The following is a 16,574-nucleotide window of genomic DNA, read 5'->3' on the forward strand; positions in this document are numbered from 1 at the left end:
AAACTAGATAAAATTTAGTTTAAAAATTTACTGAAACATTTCTAAGTAAATATATTTTATTTACAATGCTAAGAGTCGCAGATTGCTCAATCGTCCTCGGGAGGTCGTTATTAAATAACTCACGATAGCGAACTAGACGATATAACCATCGGTGTGATACTAATTGACTCGACGGACAACATGTTTAGGGTAGATCGGGTAGAAGTGACCTTGTCATTTAAATTCACGTACTTACCGTAAAACGGGGTGAGTATTAGGTTTCGCGGGGAGAGGTGGGTTATGAATGGGGAGAGAAGGTTTGAGAGGGGGGTGAGAAGGGATTTTAAGGCTACTGCTACAAAAATAATGTATTCCAATTTAAAATGGAGCTATAGTAATACGCATAATAAAAAAAATCGATCCAACAATCTTCCAAAATCATCTTTGTATGAAAACCCCTCTCACCCCAAATTTATATGAGGCACTACGGGGTGAGGTGGGTTTTCCTCCTTATCGTCAAAGTTATGAAATGGAACTACCCAAAATAAAATAAAAACTAAAATACAAACGTCCGGAACACTTATTATATACAGTTATACACCATTCAGTTTTCATATGTAAAAATAAAATGTTATCGAGGTTTGAATTTCAGTTTTAACCCTACTCACCCCATTTTACGGTACTTATAAAAATTGTCATTTAAAATAAAAAAAATTTAAATAGAGTCTGCGCGGAAAGAGAAGAGTCGTGGAATGTATGGGGCCCAATACATTCCACGACACATCTCTTTCCGAACAGACTCTATTATGTTTGTGTAACAACGAACTACCTAGAACAATAGAATTTAAATTTTTAAATAACAAATAATTTAAATAACAAAATAAATAAATCATAAATCTAAACCTAAATTAGCCTGAGACATTGTTCTCAGGACGCTGGCCGCGTTCCCCCTCTGCACAGTGAGGCTGAGTTTGTGAGCAAAAATGCGCCAGGCTGGCGCCGCCAGCTCGTAGGTCGCCAGACACCCAGACTAGTTTGGTAGAAATTTATTTTACTATTTTTTTGGTGTCTGACGACCATGGACCGAGAGTTTCAATTGCAAGTGCCACAAATTCATAATTAGTATTCAGGAATGCATATTTGTGACACTTGGCAATTTGGATGGCGTCTGCTGCCGTCCCTGGCTTCCTGGCAGAGCGCCAGACGTGAGATACCTAACTATCCTCTGGGCTTCTTCTAAAATAAATATCGAAAACCCGATTCTTTCAAATCTGGACATTCTGGGGCTCATTCTACTCAGAATCGACAGCACTCTCCATCCTACCATTAAAAAAAGATGTCCCAAAATGTCCATTCCATTACGTCACGTTTTTAGTATGAGAAAAATTTTCACTTGTATGTAACGTGACAAAATTTTGGGACAAATTTTTTTATCATCAGGATTGAATATGCTAGTGATTCTGAGTTGAAAGAACCCAAAAACACCAGGATCTGTGAGAATCGGGTTTTCAATATTTATTTTAGAAAACGCCCCTCTAGCTGCACAGACGTCAAAACTTGCCAAGAAAAATGCAATTTTAGATACAGCGAGGAAATGCTGCCAGTATCTACGGCACCATTCCGCAGGGGGATATTTTGTAATTATTTATTTTAAGTTTAGTTTTATTTATTTTTACACGACTGCCCCAAAAAAAGAGTGTATTGTTTTCAGGGTTCATGTTTGTATGTGGGTATGTAAGTTTCTTTGTTACACCGTAACAGCTAAGTGCCTGAACCGATTTAGGTGTTTGAGATATCATTGGAATCCTTACGTCATCCCGAGTAACATAGGCTATGTGACGTCATCACAAAACCAATATGGCGGATTATGCACTGCAAATTGTGCAACCGAAACAAAAATAAAACTTATAAACCTATCGAGTTGGGTATTAAAATAAAGGATTTTGAAAGACGATTCTAAAACTGTACACAAAATATGGTTTAAACTATTCATTTGGTAGAACAAGATTTTACAAAATATAAGTATAACGCAGAGATAAATGAATTGTCTAAATCTATTGAGTGGGATATTAAAAGAAAGGATTTTTTAAGGCGATCATACGAATATATATAAGTTATATATTTAATTGTATTGTTGGAGAGAAAATACGAAATGTTCTACATCGCGCTAATGACATTTCTCTTTGCAGCTATATACGACAACGTCATACGTGGCGCTTACGTTATTTTCAATTGCGAAAGTGTCAAATACGAAAGGAACGGTTTGAACGATTGACTAGATACATACTCTGAATAAACATATTGTGTTGTTTATTATAAGATTTAACTTGAGACTTTGAATAGAATGTAACAGTTTTCTATGGAAAATGGCTCTTTTGAATAAAACAAGTAGGGCACGTAAAGCTTTCGATAAACGTATGAATGAATCGCCGCGTTCTCGCAAAAATAGGCTAGACAGCGTGAAAGAAAGCATGTCTAAACATTATTCTCAACTGTCTAACGAACCAAAGCAGAGTATTTCCAAAAAATCTGCCCAAAATAGGTATTCCCTAGTAAGGCGTGAAACAGACAACCAAAAAGAAGCAAGTTTAGCTACAAATCGCTCACAAATGTCACAAAGACGACAAGAGGAATCCTTGTCTGCGCGTTCTACAAGGCTGACTCAGATGAGCCTACACGCTTCATTAATGCGTGAGCATGAGTCTCCCAAATCTCGTGATAAGCGTTTGGCACAGAAGCGAGAGTATGCTTCAATGATGAGGGAGATAGAGTCTCCTGCTCCACACGAGGCAAGACTTACTCAGATGCGTGAACACGCATCACTTGTCCGGGAGCTATATAGAGTCTCCCACTGCACGTGACACTAGGTTGACGCAAAGTCGCGAGTACTCGGCGTCAGCACGTGCACAAGAGATACCTTAATTCTTCTCGTGAAGAAAGTCTCTCAGGTATGCGACACTAATATTACCATGACTGTAGAAGGCAGGTCTTTGATGATGATTTTAATTTTGCAAATCCCGGTGCACACGTGCTACTGTTGTGAAACAATATTTTACGAGAAGCAAAGACTGGTAGCTTAAGACAGATGGGCTCTTCCTGCAAATTCCCCGAGTATTTTAATAACGAAAGCCGAAGGCTGAACTCCGCATAGGGTCGACGCTCCGAAGCGTAAGGCAGGTGCGTGCTTCCTGTAAATTCCCCAAGTATCTTAATTGCGAAGGCCGAAGGCCGAGCTCCGCGTAGGGCCGAAGGCCCGGAGCGTAAGAAAGGTGCACGCTTTTTGCAATTTCCCCAAGTTTCTTAATTGTAAATACCGAAGGCGGAGCTTCGCGTAGGGCCGAAGGCCCGGAGCGTAAGAGAGATGCATGCTTTCTGCAGCTTCCCCAAGAATCTTAATTGCGAAGGCCGAAGGCCGAGCTTCGCGTAGGGCCGAAGGCCCGGAGCGTAAGAAAGGTGCACGGTTTCTTGCAGCTCGAAGTATCTTAATTGCTTAGGCCGAAGGCCGAGCTTCGCGTAGGGCCGAAGGCCCGAAGCGTAAGAAAGGTGCACGCTTTCTGCAGCTTTTCCAAGTTTCTTAATTGCGAAGGCCGAAGGCCGACCTTCGCGTACGGCCGAAGGCCCAGAGCGTAAGAAAGGTGCACGCTTTCTTTAGCTTCCCCAAGATTCTTAATTGCAAAGGCCGAAGGCCGAGCTTCGTGTAGGGCCGAAGGCCCGGAACGTAAGAAAGGTGCACGCTTTCTGCAGCTTCCTCAAGTATCTTAATTGCGAAGGCCGAAAGCCAACTAATGGGAAATAATTATGTAGTTGCAGAGATATTAAAGCCATAGCACTTTTCAATACGCCTGGTTTTTGGGTCCGACCTATTTAGGTTTTTAAGCACGTTTTATGCTAGCATATCAAATATCAACATGATGAAAGCTCTTTGAAGCAACTTAAGTGCCTTAAATCATATAAAAAATGTGGTTGGTTTGTATGGTCACTAAAATGTATAAAATAAAATAAATTAATTAAAAATTAAAAAACACGACTGCAGTTTAAAAGCGAACTGAAAAGCTAGAAATAATTTTTAGTTAAGTTAGGTACTCAACTTAATGAATGTAAAATAGAATATATAAGTGTTCAGTCAGGGTCGTAAACAGCAAACGGAATAGTTTAGGCTCATTTAGGATCGTGACTGTACTTTGTATATTTTATTTCGATTGCAGTCGGGGACCTTGATATATTGAAATTTTCCCATTCACAGGTCCCCGACTGCATCGAAATATACAGGTACAGTCACGATCCTAAATGAGCCTAAACTTTTCCGTTTGCTGTTTACGACCCTGACTGAACACTTATATATTCTATTTTACATTCATTAATAAGTTGAGTACCTAACTTAACTAAAAATTATTTCTAGCTTTTCAGTTCGCTTTTAAACTGCAGTCGTGTTTTTTAATTTTTAATTAATTTATTTTTTAGATTTAGTTTTTAAGTTTTGTAGGTTAGTTATTTAATTATGTTTTTTTTCCTAGTTATGTATATTAAGTTTGTATGCACTAATAAATTATTATATTTTGGATTGTCATAACTAAGATTCAAATTAGAATGGAACAGGAGACCTTTTTATAGGTCTCTGAGCGGCTAGAGGCTATTATATAGAAGTCTGACTAGCCGCGACTAGCCGCGAGAACTGGAATTGTGACGCAAGCGACTCAACTGGGCTATAACCGCGAAAATCGAAGTTCGCAAATTGCGGGCATTTTTCTCTGTCACTCTAATTACGCCTTCATTGGAGTAAAAGAGAAAGATCCCCGCAATTTGTGAATTTCGGTTTTCGCGGTAACTCCTCGTACAGTTGTAGTGCATAGTTATTTATCCATCGTATTTTTACGGAAACATAGGAACGTGTCTTGCTATTTCAGTCAGTCTCGGTACAAAAAGTACTGAGGTTGACTGAAGTAGCATGACAAATACGAATGTTTCCGAGAAAGCACGATGGAAAACAATTATACTTCGTAATTTGATAATAACGTAAAATGTTGTAAGTAATTCCGTGCCGCGCAAGAAATTTGACATACTTAAGTATATTATTTTAATTTATTCAACTTTTTTTTAATAGTGAGAAGTTTTCAGTCATATGGCCATAAATAAATAAATAAATTCATTTATTTAAGGACCATCAGGGATCATTTTTTTTGTTAGTACTTACGACTATGCCTATGCATAGGTATATGGTTTTTCGAAGAAATTAAGCTTTCATGCGCACAACGCGATTTGACACCAAACGAGTAAGTATGTTCGGTCGGAATTATATGAACGGGCCTATCTTTACTTTTGAACTCTTTGTTATGCCTACGTCCTGTATTTGATTTGCCGATTGTTTACGAGATCACAAAAAAGGCGAAATTTTTCTACCTTGACATATTTCAAGCATAAAACATTAGCTTTACATATTTTAATCGTCAAGCATAATAAGTAGGTATACAGAAAATAAATCATTAATAATAATTAAAATACAAAAGCATAAGACACACAATGGGACGCTTAGAGGTCATTCTATTAAACAAAGGAAGGTAATTAATTTATGAGAATAGGCAGGCTTTTTCCGACTTTTTTTTTAAGTTGTCTGGTGCCATCTTCTCGTTTTTTTATCACCGCACCTCCCGCCAAAGGAGGAAAGTTCATCCTCACTACTTAGCCTTAACAACGCAAAATCAACTCTACCCATTTCCTACAATTTAGGTTCAAATTTCACTGGCAAATTTTGGATGTTTTGTTTGTATGGCTGGGCCTAATGAGATACATGGCACACCCATGGCCGTCTTAAACTATGCTGGTGCCCCTGGGCACATAAGAATTTGGGTCCCTTTTGGAAAGTAAAGAAAGCTAATTAAATTAACATTTGTCTACTATGGTCTATCTTCTATTTATTATGGGTAATCAAATATACTGTTACTGTCTGTCTTTGGGGGTCCGCTGAGGATAGGGGCCCTGGGCATGGGCCCCGTGTGCCCTTTTGGTAAAGACGGTACTGGGCACACCAAGAATAAGCGCACATCTTGCTCGTTTCTTCCCAGAACGTGCAGAATGTGGGATGAGTTGCCTCCTGAGGTATTTCCTTTGCGCTACGACATGGGGTTCTTCAAGAAGCGGGTATTTAGGGTTCTCAATTTAAGGGTCGGCAATACTTAAGTGGGTCCTGTGATGTTGCTTATGTCCATGGGCGACGATGACCGCTTCCCATCAGGCGGCTCGTCTGCTCGTTTGCTGACTATCACATAAAAAAAGATTAGTAAGTTTTTTATTCGCTTGTCATTTGTTGACCGAGCGAGCGATAGCGAAGATCGCCGTTTCAGCTTGGGCAAAATGCTTTTGTATGGCTACCACCAGTGTGGCTACCACTAGTTTGGCACTGACTTAAACGCTAGCGTGAACGTAACTTACTTTCTATGCATCTCGCTCGTACTATTAGTGCGAGCGAGATGCATAGAAAGTAAATTACGTACCTACCTAGACGTTAGCTTACCTATATGTATTATGATTTGTATGTAAGTATTATGTTTGTACGGGCCAAATCTTGCTAGTTAAATTTGACCCACTTCCCGACTTCCAATGACGCTGAAAATTTGCATACATATGTAAGTCTGGTGACAATGCAATATTATGGTACCATCGAGCTGATCTGATGATGGAGACAGGAGGTGGCCATAGGAACTCTGTAATAAAACAAGGCAATCTAATTGTGTTTGGGGTTTTTAGAATCATCCCGATGAGTATTAGTTGCCGCAGGCGCGGCTCGCCGTAAGGAGCGCTTGTGCGGTGCACTCCCATAAATAATCAAAATGAAATTATACCACCTATTTAATATATTACTATTTAAGATCTATCGTAAAAAACTCAATACCAATCAAATAATAACCTTTATTTATTCATTATAAGTTTATTTTATAGACAGCTCACCACTACCTACCTACTCGGCGTAATTTCATAGAAATCAAAGGTAACGCGCGAAGCGGAGCGCTTTGGATTGCGCTCCTATGGGAAAAGATTTAGTACATTCGATCAATAGGAAATTCAATAAGAGCGAAAGAGAAGTTTCCCCACAGCTCCGGACAAGAAACAGAAAATTTTCTATGAGGGAACAGGCAAAATCGAAGCGGCGCTCCGAGCCCGGTTGACCTTGCGCGCGCATCCCGCGCGCCATGTTGACGTTATTGTTGTCACTTGTTTCTAAACAGACCTTAGTCAATTTTAAAAGCGGGAATGAAATTTTGGCTTTTTTTTCATAATAAATAATGAAACAATGAATTTTAATGTTTCAATTTTAATTTATTACAATAATTAGTAGATAGCGTTTTATGTAAAATTTGCACGTCGTTTTGTGCGGCTGAATACTGTACACCACTTAACAAAACAACATCTATGTATTTTAGAATTAAGTATTCTTGCAAATAAAATATCTTTATCTTTAGTTTAAACAGTGAAAGCACATAATTTGTTTGTTCTGAAGTGTTTAAAAATTAATGAATTTAACGTGAGAATGTGAAAAAGTTTACAAAATCGACTCGAGTTAAATTATGGACGACCTTGAACTTTCGTAACAATGTTAGTCAAAAACAAAGACTTATATATTTTTAAATCAGATCAATATGCAAAAACACCATGGTTGTGTTGTGTGAATGTGATAAAAGTAATTAGCTTATTTTGTTTTTCGTGTTACTTAAGTATATTATTATGTTTTGTGTTTGGCTCGGGCGCGGGCGACGTGCGGTGAGTTTGTTTGGACCGAAATAGGTGTGTTAACAATTTAGCACATCTTTCCATAAAATTTAAATAAAAAAAACATTATATCCATTTGTAAAATGAACTGCAGTTGGCGTCTATCGGTCGTCAAGATATCCGTAATACCGAAAATCTATGAGAGAGTTCAATGACCGGGTGGACGGAAACCGACATCTAGGTACTTTGCGACGGTTAATTGAATGTGTAGGTTTAGTTTTTGTTTTTTATTGTGAGTGAACACCCATAACACATAGCTACCAGCTGCCCCTGGTTGCCTGTGGAAAGAAAAGTACAGTCAGCGATAAAAGCTTGTACCGAAAATGATTTTTTTGTCAAAAACTTATTAGGATTTATGACAGTTTGAAAATTTTGAGGCCCACATTGTTACAATTTTAACCCCAAAAATAACTGGCACGCTCAATATTTGCAAATATATTATAAACCGACCATTAAGGATGATTCACGTTAGACCGGGCCGAGTCCGGGCCGGAGCTTCCCTCTCTTACTTTTCTATGACAATGACAGGTGATCACGTGATGCTTTCCATAGAAAACGAAGCGCCGGCAGCTCCGGCCCGGATACGGCCCGGTCTAACGTGAGTCATCCTTTAGTAGTTCCGTAATCAAAGTCAAACTAGGAACGTCAATAAAACAAGTAAAAATATGTAGTTTTTATTACCATATGTAATTCATAGCATAATATGTATACCTACTAACTAGATTTATATTAATTAATTAATTTTCTTAGGGATACGGGGTGGGAACAATATATGTGCCCTTCGGCGGTCTAGCATGAGTTGCGTTCTCGCGCGCGAGTCCATACTCGTACTTGAAACAGCGCGCGAGAACGCAACTCATGCTAGACCGCCAGGTAAATAATTCATTAATATAACTATGTAGTTATTTAATTTCTCAAAAGATTTTTTGGCAAAATTTACAGTCGGCGATACAGTTCTAATTTAAGCCAAAGTTAGTGCATTGTCTTGAATATTTTTACTTAGGTACTTAACATTTTAATACAATTCAGCTTTCTGCAGCCAACTCTTCAATGGGCTGCCATAATATAACTAATATAATCACCTCAGGGCTATAACCGCGAAAATCGAAGTTCGCAAATTGCGGGCTTCTTTATCTGTCACTCTAATTAAGCTTTCATTAGAGTTAAAGAGAATGGTCCCGGCAATTTGCGAATTTCGCGGTAGCCCCCCCAGTTAGGGCGTAAGAAAAACTCAATGACATTACATGAAAAACTGTTACATGTAATGTCATTGAGTTTTTCTTTATTGATTTAAATGCCATCTAGTGAGTTTCCCTCTAACTGGTACTAACATAACTCGAGTACTAACAGTGATGTGCTTATGGGTTTCAAGTAATGCGACGAAATAACGCTAGATGGCGTTAACCTCAATAGGGATGATGACACATGTTGAATTTTATAACAAAATCTAGGAAAATAAATAGCAAACGAGCAATTTATCACAATAATGTGGATATTAAAATAAAATATTGAAAAATTACCAAAATACAGGACCTGAAAGTTTCAAAATTTAAGTTTTTTTTAACTTCCAAAAACGATAAAAGTAAGGGTACAAGATGGGCTCCCAGAGACCTTGACGTCACGTTCCCTTGCCGTTTTGTATAGGGCGTTTCGCGAGTGAAGTGTGACTGTCGGCCTTTGACTACAATTTCTGACTTTTGTGTTACTTTAATGCAATGGGTCCCATATAGACATTTGATCCTAAAAACAAACCCGATCGATTGATACTATAAATGAAAATTAGTCATGTAGCCTATTATATATAGTGCTGCAGACATTTTGCACTAGTCATTGAGTTTTTTTTCGTTAACCCGCTCACCCGCTCTGTGCAACCGCGCCGCTAATAGCGGACGCCCTTAAACGGTAGATCTTTAATTTTTCACAAACGTATTGAACCATGTAATTTACATATGTTTCTAAATAATCTATATCTTAGTATCCTGGACCCGAGGTCTAGGTTTCATTGCTGCTGAGATCAACTCCTTGGCCGGCGCCTCTACGCACGGCCACAAAATGGCCGCCGCAGGGAAAGATAAGACTATGGTGGCGGCGAGAACGACAAACTGAAACATATGTAAATTACATAACATGTAAGTACTTATAGGTACTTAGGTTTTCATAATGTAATTTTTGTTCTAACTGACAGGCCGATACCGTCCGGCGGACTGTTAATCAGTGGGCCCCTTTAGGGTCGGCATAATCGGCAGGCGATTTTCTATTGATATACTTAGTATTATTTAGCAACTCTCACCGAAATTGCAGGGATTTTATAATTTTGTTTTTGTAAACTTGTTTATCTTATTTCTTCAAGAAAAAAAATTTAAACATACCTGTGGTATCCGGTTTCTTAAAGACATCATAGAAAGTTCCCAATGAATTAAGCATAATCACAGCCAAGAGCACCCCAACGAAGGTATAGTCACTAACATCGTAAGTAACCGTGTCTTCCTCCCTTTGACACTCTTTCAGAGCAAGCACCCTCACTTCTAACTTATACTCCTTCCATATCGTGTGGTTGAGGCAGATTTCCAAGATGGCTGACACGTCATCTTCATTCTCGATGTCTCGATGACCGATGTAAGATTTACATGTGTGTGTGAGGCATACAGCTTTGTGCAGTTGTGTGTGGTTGTAGTGTTTTTTGTTACTTCTGAATAACCCTGGAAACAATGATATGTATTAAAAGACGAAGTGTGGAAATACCTTAAAACCTAATTTTTACTCTTTCAAAATAAAAAGTTAGTTGAATAAACAAGTCAACCGAGTTACTGGGTCAAGTTCAATTGCTGACATTGGTCTTAATTCCCTGCATGGATTTTTCTCTTAGATAATGAACTGATAGATAGTTGTTAGTCAGGTTACTTATGTTATGTAAAACTGTTTTGGTGTCCAAGGCTAAGGCCTTCATTATATTGCTGATGGTAAAATTTGACCCGAGTTTTTGCATATAACAGGAAAAAAATTGCAGATTAAAGAAATCGGGTATTCGATAGTTGACCGAGCGACGACGAAGCATGCGCGAAGCTTTATTTCAGCTTGGGCAATAGTTATTTGTACAACAAGAGATCAAAGTTTGATATTTCTTCGAGTGCTTATTTTGAGTCCCGTGCAAGCGAAAGATTCTATACTAATTTAGAATCTTGAGCGTAGTAAGGGACTCAAAAGCGCACGAGATGTAAATAACTTTGATGTCGTGTAGTTCACAAAACTTTTCACCTCAGCAGTGAGAACATATTAGAGGCCCGAAAAATGTATTCCTTCTTCATTACTTACCTCTATTCACTAATGTTTTCTTAAGATATACCAACAATTAAGTTTTCACCTCAGCAGCTCAAACAAGGGTACTTTGCTATTTAAAAACAGTGAGCAAAAGCGCATTTTGCTCACTGTTTTTAAGTAGCAAAGTACCCTTGTTCGAGCTGCTGAGGTGAAAAATAGTATTTTTTTACAAGGGGGCAAAGTTGTTGTTTAACCGCTCGTGCTAATTGATATCCGAGCAAGCGAAAGAATCCAAAATTGAACCACGAGCGTAGCGAGTGTTTCGAAAAATGGAATCATGAGCGTTGCGAAGGTTAAGCAAATTTTCCCACCTAGAGAAACACAAAATATTTCACCACACCAACGCAAGGAAAATACTAATACTACAGCAATAGTACCATAAAAACGAGTGCCACTCCATTTCTGGGATTAGTTGGCAAGCGGACCCCAGGCTCCCATGAGCCGTGGCAAAATGCCGGGACAACGCGAGGAAGATGATGTTCACAATACTTGCAAGGATCATCTTCATGAGGTCCGACTCCTGGTCAGAGAACAGGTCCAGGTCCACAATGCAGTATGTTCCCCTGGCTCCATGCAGTCCTGGTACTCGTCCATCGTGAACAGAGGGGCCATTTTTCTGTACTCCGTATCTGTGATCAATTTAATCCATTGCCTGTATTAGCTGTGGAAAGTCTAACCTGAGACTCAGAAGCAATAGGGAATATTACGCGAAACTCTGCGTAGGGGGCGCCACTACCACAATTACTCACAAATCTCACAATCTGAGGGTCTACCGTAAACGAGATTCTGATTCTGAACCGAAAACTAAGTAATATTTCTACTGAAAACTTATGAAATGACAAAATAATAATATGTATTTGTAGTATATCTAAATAATAGGTAAATAATATTATCCTTTCCTTGAGTTATCTATAGTAACTACATCCGTCAATTTACGTGTTTTATTAGCACAATAATAAGCAAATATAACAGTAATCTTGTAGTGTTAATTAATTCAGAAGACACAATTGTACCTATAAATGATGATGTCACACGCCTAATCTCGCAGTAAGGATAATATAACCATTTATTGAGAAAGATTGTTTGAAAATATGCGAGTTACTAACCTAATGATTTGTTTATGTATTGTACGAGTATGACATGATCTGTATGTAATTGTTTTATTTTATTATATGTATCTCCTTGGATATCACGGGCCTATAATCCCGGTTTTTTTATAGGCTTGCGTGGGGACACAGATCCAACACGTAGAGGCCCCTTGGAGAGCTTTTATGTCATATAGAACGCCTGCTGGAACCCGTTCACAGGTGCAACAATAGACACCCATGAACCGGTCTCAGCAGGCATTGGGACTATTGTAGAAAAAGAGAACAGTATACCGGTCTATGGATTGAAGTTTGGGTGGACTATTAAATAATACTATTAATAGGCCAATCAAATTAGATTCATAAAAAGGGTTTTCAGGAATTAATTTCCAAACTGGAAATTATTTTAATACCTTCATTTGGTCCTTAAATTCGTAAATGCGTGTAATCCGAGTTGTCGCAATTCTTGTGCAATGTAAGTTCTGCCATCTTGTGGGCTACATTGGAAGCTTAAACTTGACATTAAGGCACACCTCACGCCAACAAACAGGGGGCTCCTGTGTTGCCTCCTACAGTCCATGCGTGACCTCATCTAGGTATATACCTAGGTAGCGTCTAGACACTCTAGCTCATAGACTAGGAATCCTCTAGACGGAGTTTAGAGCAATTATTTCATGAAACCGATGCTGCCAAAAATACGGGGGTGCGGGTACGAGGTGAGCGAATCCCGTGCCGTGATTGACTCTAAGATGGAGTAAAACTACCGTATAAGTGGCAGAGGGGGTAGCGTTACTATGCTCAGTCTAGAGGATGTCTTGTCTGTGCTCTAGCTAGACGCTGACGCTCGGGAGGCGCTAGTGTGGTGTGGCCCTAAGTTTTTGCCGTTAGATTTTTGTTGTACAACATTATGTTCAATAATTTGGTCTTATAATTAAACATGTTGTGGAACAGTATGTATGTTTTGCCAGTAGGCGTACTTTTAGAACTTTCATAAAGTAGGTTTTACTTACTTACTGTACCTATTTATTTGCTTTGAGACATGGTAAGATTGGTAAGTATAGCTTATTAACTTACCTTACATGCATGAATTAGTAAGCTTTTTAAAAACTTAACTTATTCTGTCATTTGTCCAGCGGGCTCAGCACGGTTCCATTTTTATCGACTATCACTATGCCCGTCACTACTACTACTACGTACTTGTTAGAACGTGACAGGCATGGTGATAAACGATAAAAATGCTACCGTGCTACTAGGACAGAGCGTTGGTATATTCTTATAATACTCGTACCAGTCGTACCTATACAGCTACCATCAGTTTGGTATTGACATAAACGCTATTGAGAACGTAATTTACTTTCTATACATCTCGCTCGTACTCGCATATTAGTGCAAGCGAGATGTAGAAAGTAAATTACGTTCTCGATAGCGTATATGTCAGTTTTGACACTGTCAGTGACTCACGGTACGGGTTCTGATAGCGCTTTGACGTCAATAGACGTTAACAGGTTTATTGAAGAAAAATAATAAACCTGTATTATTGGACTATCTACCTATGGGGCTATTCATAAATTACGTCATTTCAAATTAGGGGGGGGGGGGTCTAGACATCGGATGATGGTAGCATGACGGAGGAGGAAACGGGGTCATTCGATCGAAGCATGATTTTTGGATGATTTTAGGGGGGAGGAAATCGTCAAAAATAGATGACGTAATTTATGAACAGCCCCTATGGTCAAAGGTAAAAATCGTCTTTTAAGAGGATACACAAACGTAGTCCCCATTTTCCTTTCTGGATTATGGAAAATGCTTTAAATAACATAATTTGAAGTACTTAAGTATGTTAAGTATGCCCCTATGTTTGACATTTAGAATTTTAACTCTTACAAGCGACCCGCTCCGGCTACTTACGGGTTAACAAATTATACATAAATCTTTTTCTTGAATCACTCTCTCTCTAAAAAAAACCGCATCAAAATCCGTTGCCTAGTTTTAAAGATCTAAGCCATTCTAAGCATACATAGGGACAGACACACAGCGGGAAGCGACTTTGTTTGATACTACCTATGTATAACTCTCACTGTAATCTAATAGTTCTAATACCTTTAAACGTAGTTACAATTCTCGTATATTTATATATTTATTTATTTATATGTATATGTATTTCGGCGATCTCGGAAACGGCTCTAACGATTTCGATGAAATTTGGTATATGGGGGTTTTCGGGGGCAAAAAATCGATCTAGCTAGGTCTTATCTGTGGGAAAACGCTAATTCTTGAGTTTTTATATGTTTACCGAGCAAAGCTCGGTCTCCCAGATATTAATTTTAATTCGAAAAAAAAACAACAAACGGTGTCCAAATATTTAAAAAAATGTTAATACGAGTATCCTGGGTCCCACAGGATGAATCTCTGCGCGTTGCCAAACCTAACTCCCGGCAACCTTTTTGAACTCTGGCAACCTTACTCACCGGCAGGAACACAACATTTAAATGGAATAGAATAGAATAGAAGAAATTTATTCTGAAAACGCTTAAATTTAGGTATTACATGAGACAACAGAACTAATTTATTGTTAAGCGTCACTGAAAAGGTCTCCACTCAGCGTACCTAATGTCAAGATACCATCTAAGGATCTCGACGCTGGTCTTCCGTGGAAACCCTTCCGAGGAAGCGCAACTACACGCTAAGCTACAAATTTTATATAAGTGCAAAAGTTTCAAGTAAATTTAATAAGGCTATAAGGCTATAATTATTATTCAATTAATAACTAAAATAATAAACTACGGTACCTAAACAGTCATTAATCTGGTTTATCTGGCATACAAGGTGAAATAAATTATTTAGCAGGCGTTTGTTCTAGTAGGGATATATGGCACAGGAGTATACCCAATAACTATATGTTTTGTAAGGTTAAAATGTGTTTTTAAATTAAATTTAAATAGGGTCTAGTGTTATTTGGCTGCGGTTTTGCGTACGAAGTCACATAGTCATTTACATACATTAGTAGAAAATGTCAGCACATTATAATAAGTAGCATAAATATACGTCATTTACTCGTAAAGATAGGTACGATAATTTATTTAGAAGCTATGGTTATCTGATTTGGGTGTTTAATTTGTCAATATTTCTATTGAATAGTTGCTTTATATTTTTCTAATTCTTTCAAATTTGTACTGTATTTTCCCCATTCCTTTTTGTGTAATATATATATGTTTTTCCTATAAATTTTGTATGTATTTATATCCTTTATCTTTTTGGTACCTTGTTGTACATTTTGCTGCATTCGTCACCCTCTTTTCACTTTCTCCTCTCATCTACTCAAAGGTTAACTGGAAGAGATCCCTCATAGGGATAAGTTCGCCTTTGTACTTCTCACTACTTGTATGTTATTTTTAATAGGTATGTCTTTTTGTACAATAAAGAGTTTACTACTACTACTACTTATTTAAATCATGCATTAGTATAGTATGGCTCTTCTGAGGTGAACTTTTCGCTTCGAACCTTAATCTTTCAAACAAGGGCCATTGTCTCTATTATCACAAAACCGCTTGCTCCCGACTTAGCACGTGCCAGTACAACATTCATATTGAAAAACAACCGGTATCGTCATAGTATTAAGGTTCAAATTTAATGTCACTGATATTCTAGATATTACGTTTTGGTTACATGGGAGGTGAATTCGTAAATGCTCCAGAACGCAGGTGTTTGTGGCCCGAACCGAAGGCGATCTGGGGCTTTACGAATTACCGCCCGTGGTTTGTCTAAAGTTTTACGTCTTGCCTTGGCCAGGAAGTGAGATTTTCTTCTCGCGTAGCGGGGAGAAAATCCTACTTACGGGCCTAGAGTGACGTAAAAGTTATTTTTATTTCCTAAACTTTCCATAAAGCTATTTAAAACTTGTTAATAGCCTACCGTTTTTAATTGGCGAAAAAACAAGTTGTGACCTATGACCTAACAGCATACAATACCCTTAGTTTTTATATTTACCTAGTTATAAGTTTGTAAATTTCTGTACCTAATAAATGGATTTATAGTTGTAAGTTATAAACTGAAATAGATGTCATATTATTATATTAAAGAAAAGCCCAGCCCGGATTGCTAAAAACGGCGTCCGGCCTTCACAACAGACCCCCGTCCACCACCACCGTAGACCACCGTCTAGCCAAGGGGAAAATCGCTGGCGCTACGCCATCGCTTGCGAATGGCTTAAACTGAGTATGGCGGGCAGGATGAGGCTAGCGTTGGTGTGGTGATAAACCCGACGGAGTATCGGAGGTCTACAATTGAGTTCCCGAAACCCCGCCTACAAAGAGCGCGGCGGAACACCCCAGGGGGTTTAGTCCGTGGAAGTCGGACATACAGGCAGGGGCGTATTTTGAAATTTGGCGCCCCGGGCCAATACGTTTCGCCGCCCCAGTCAAGGAAGAAAAA

This window comes from Cydia amplana, chromosome 16 (genome assembly GCF_948474715.1).
Source record: "Cydia amplana chromosome 16, ilCydAmpl1.1, whole genome shotgun sequence".
In the NCBI taxonomy this organism is placed as follows: domain Eukaryota; kingdom Metazoa; phylum Arthropoda; class Insecta; order Lepidoptera; family Tortricidae; genus Cydia; species Cydia amplana.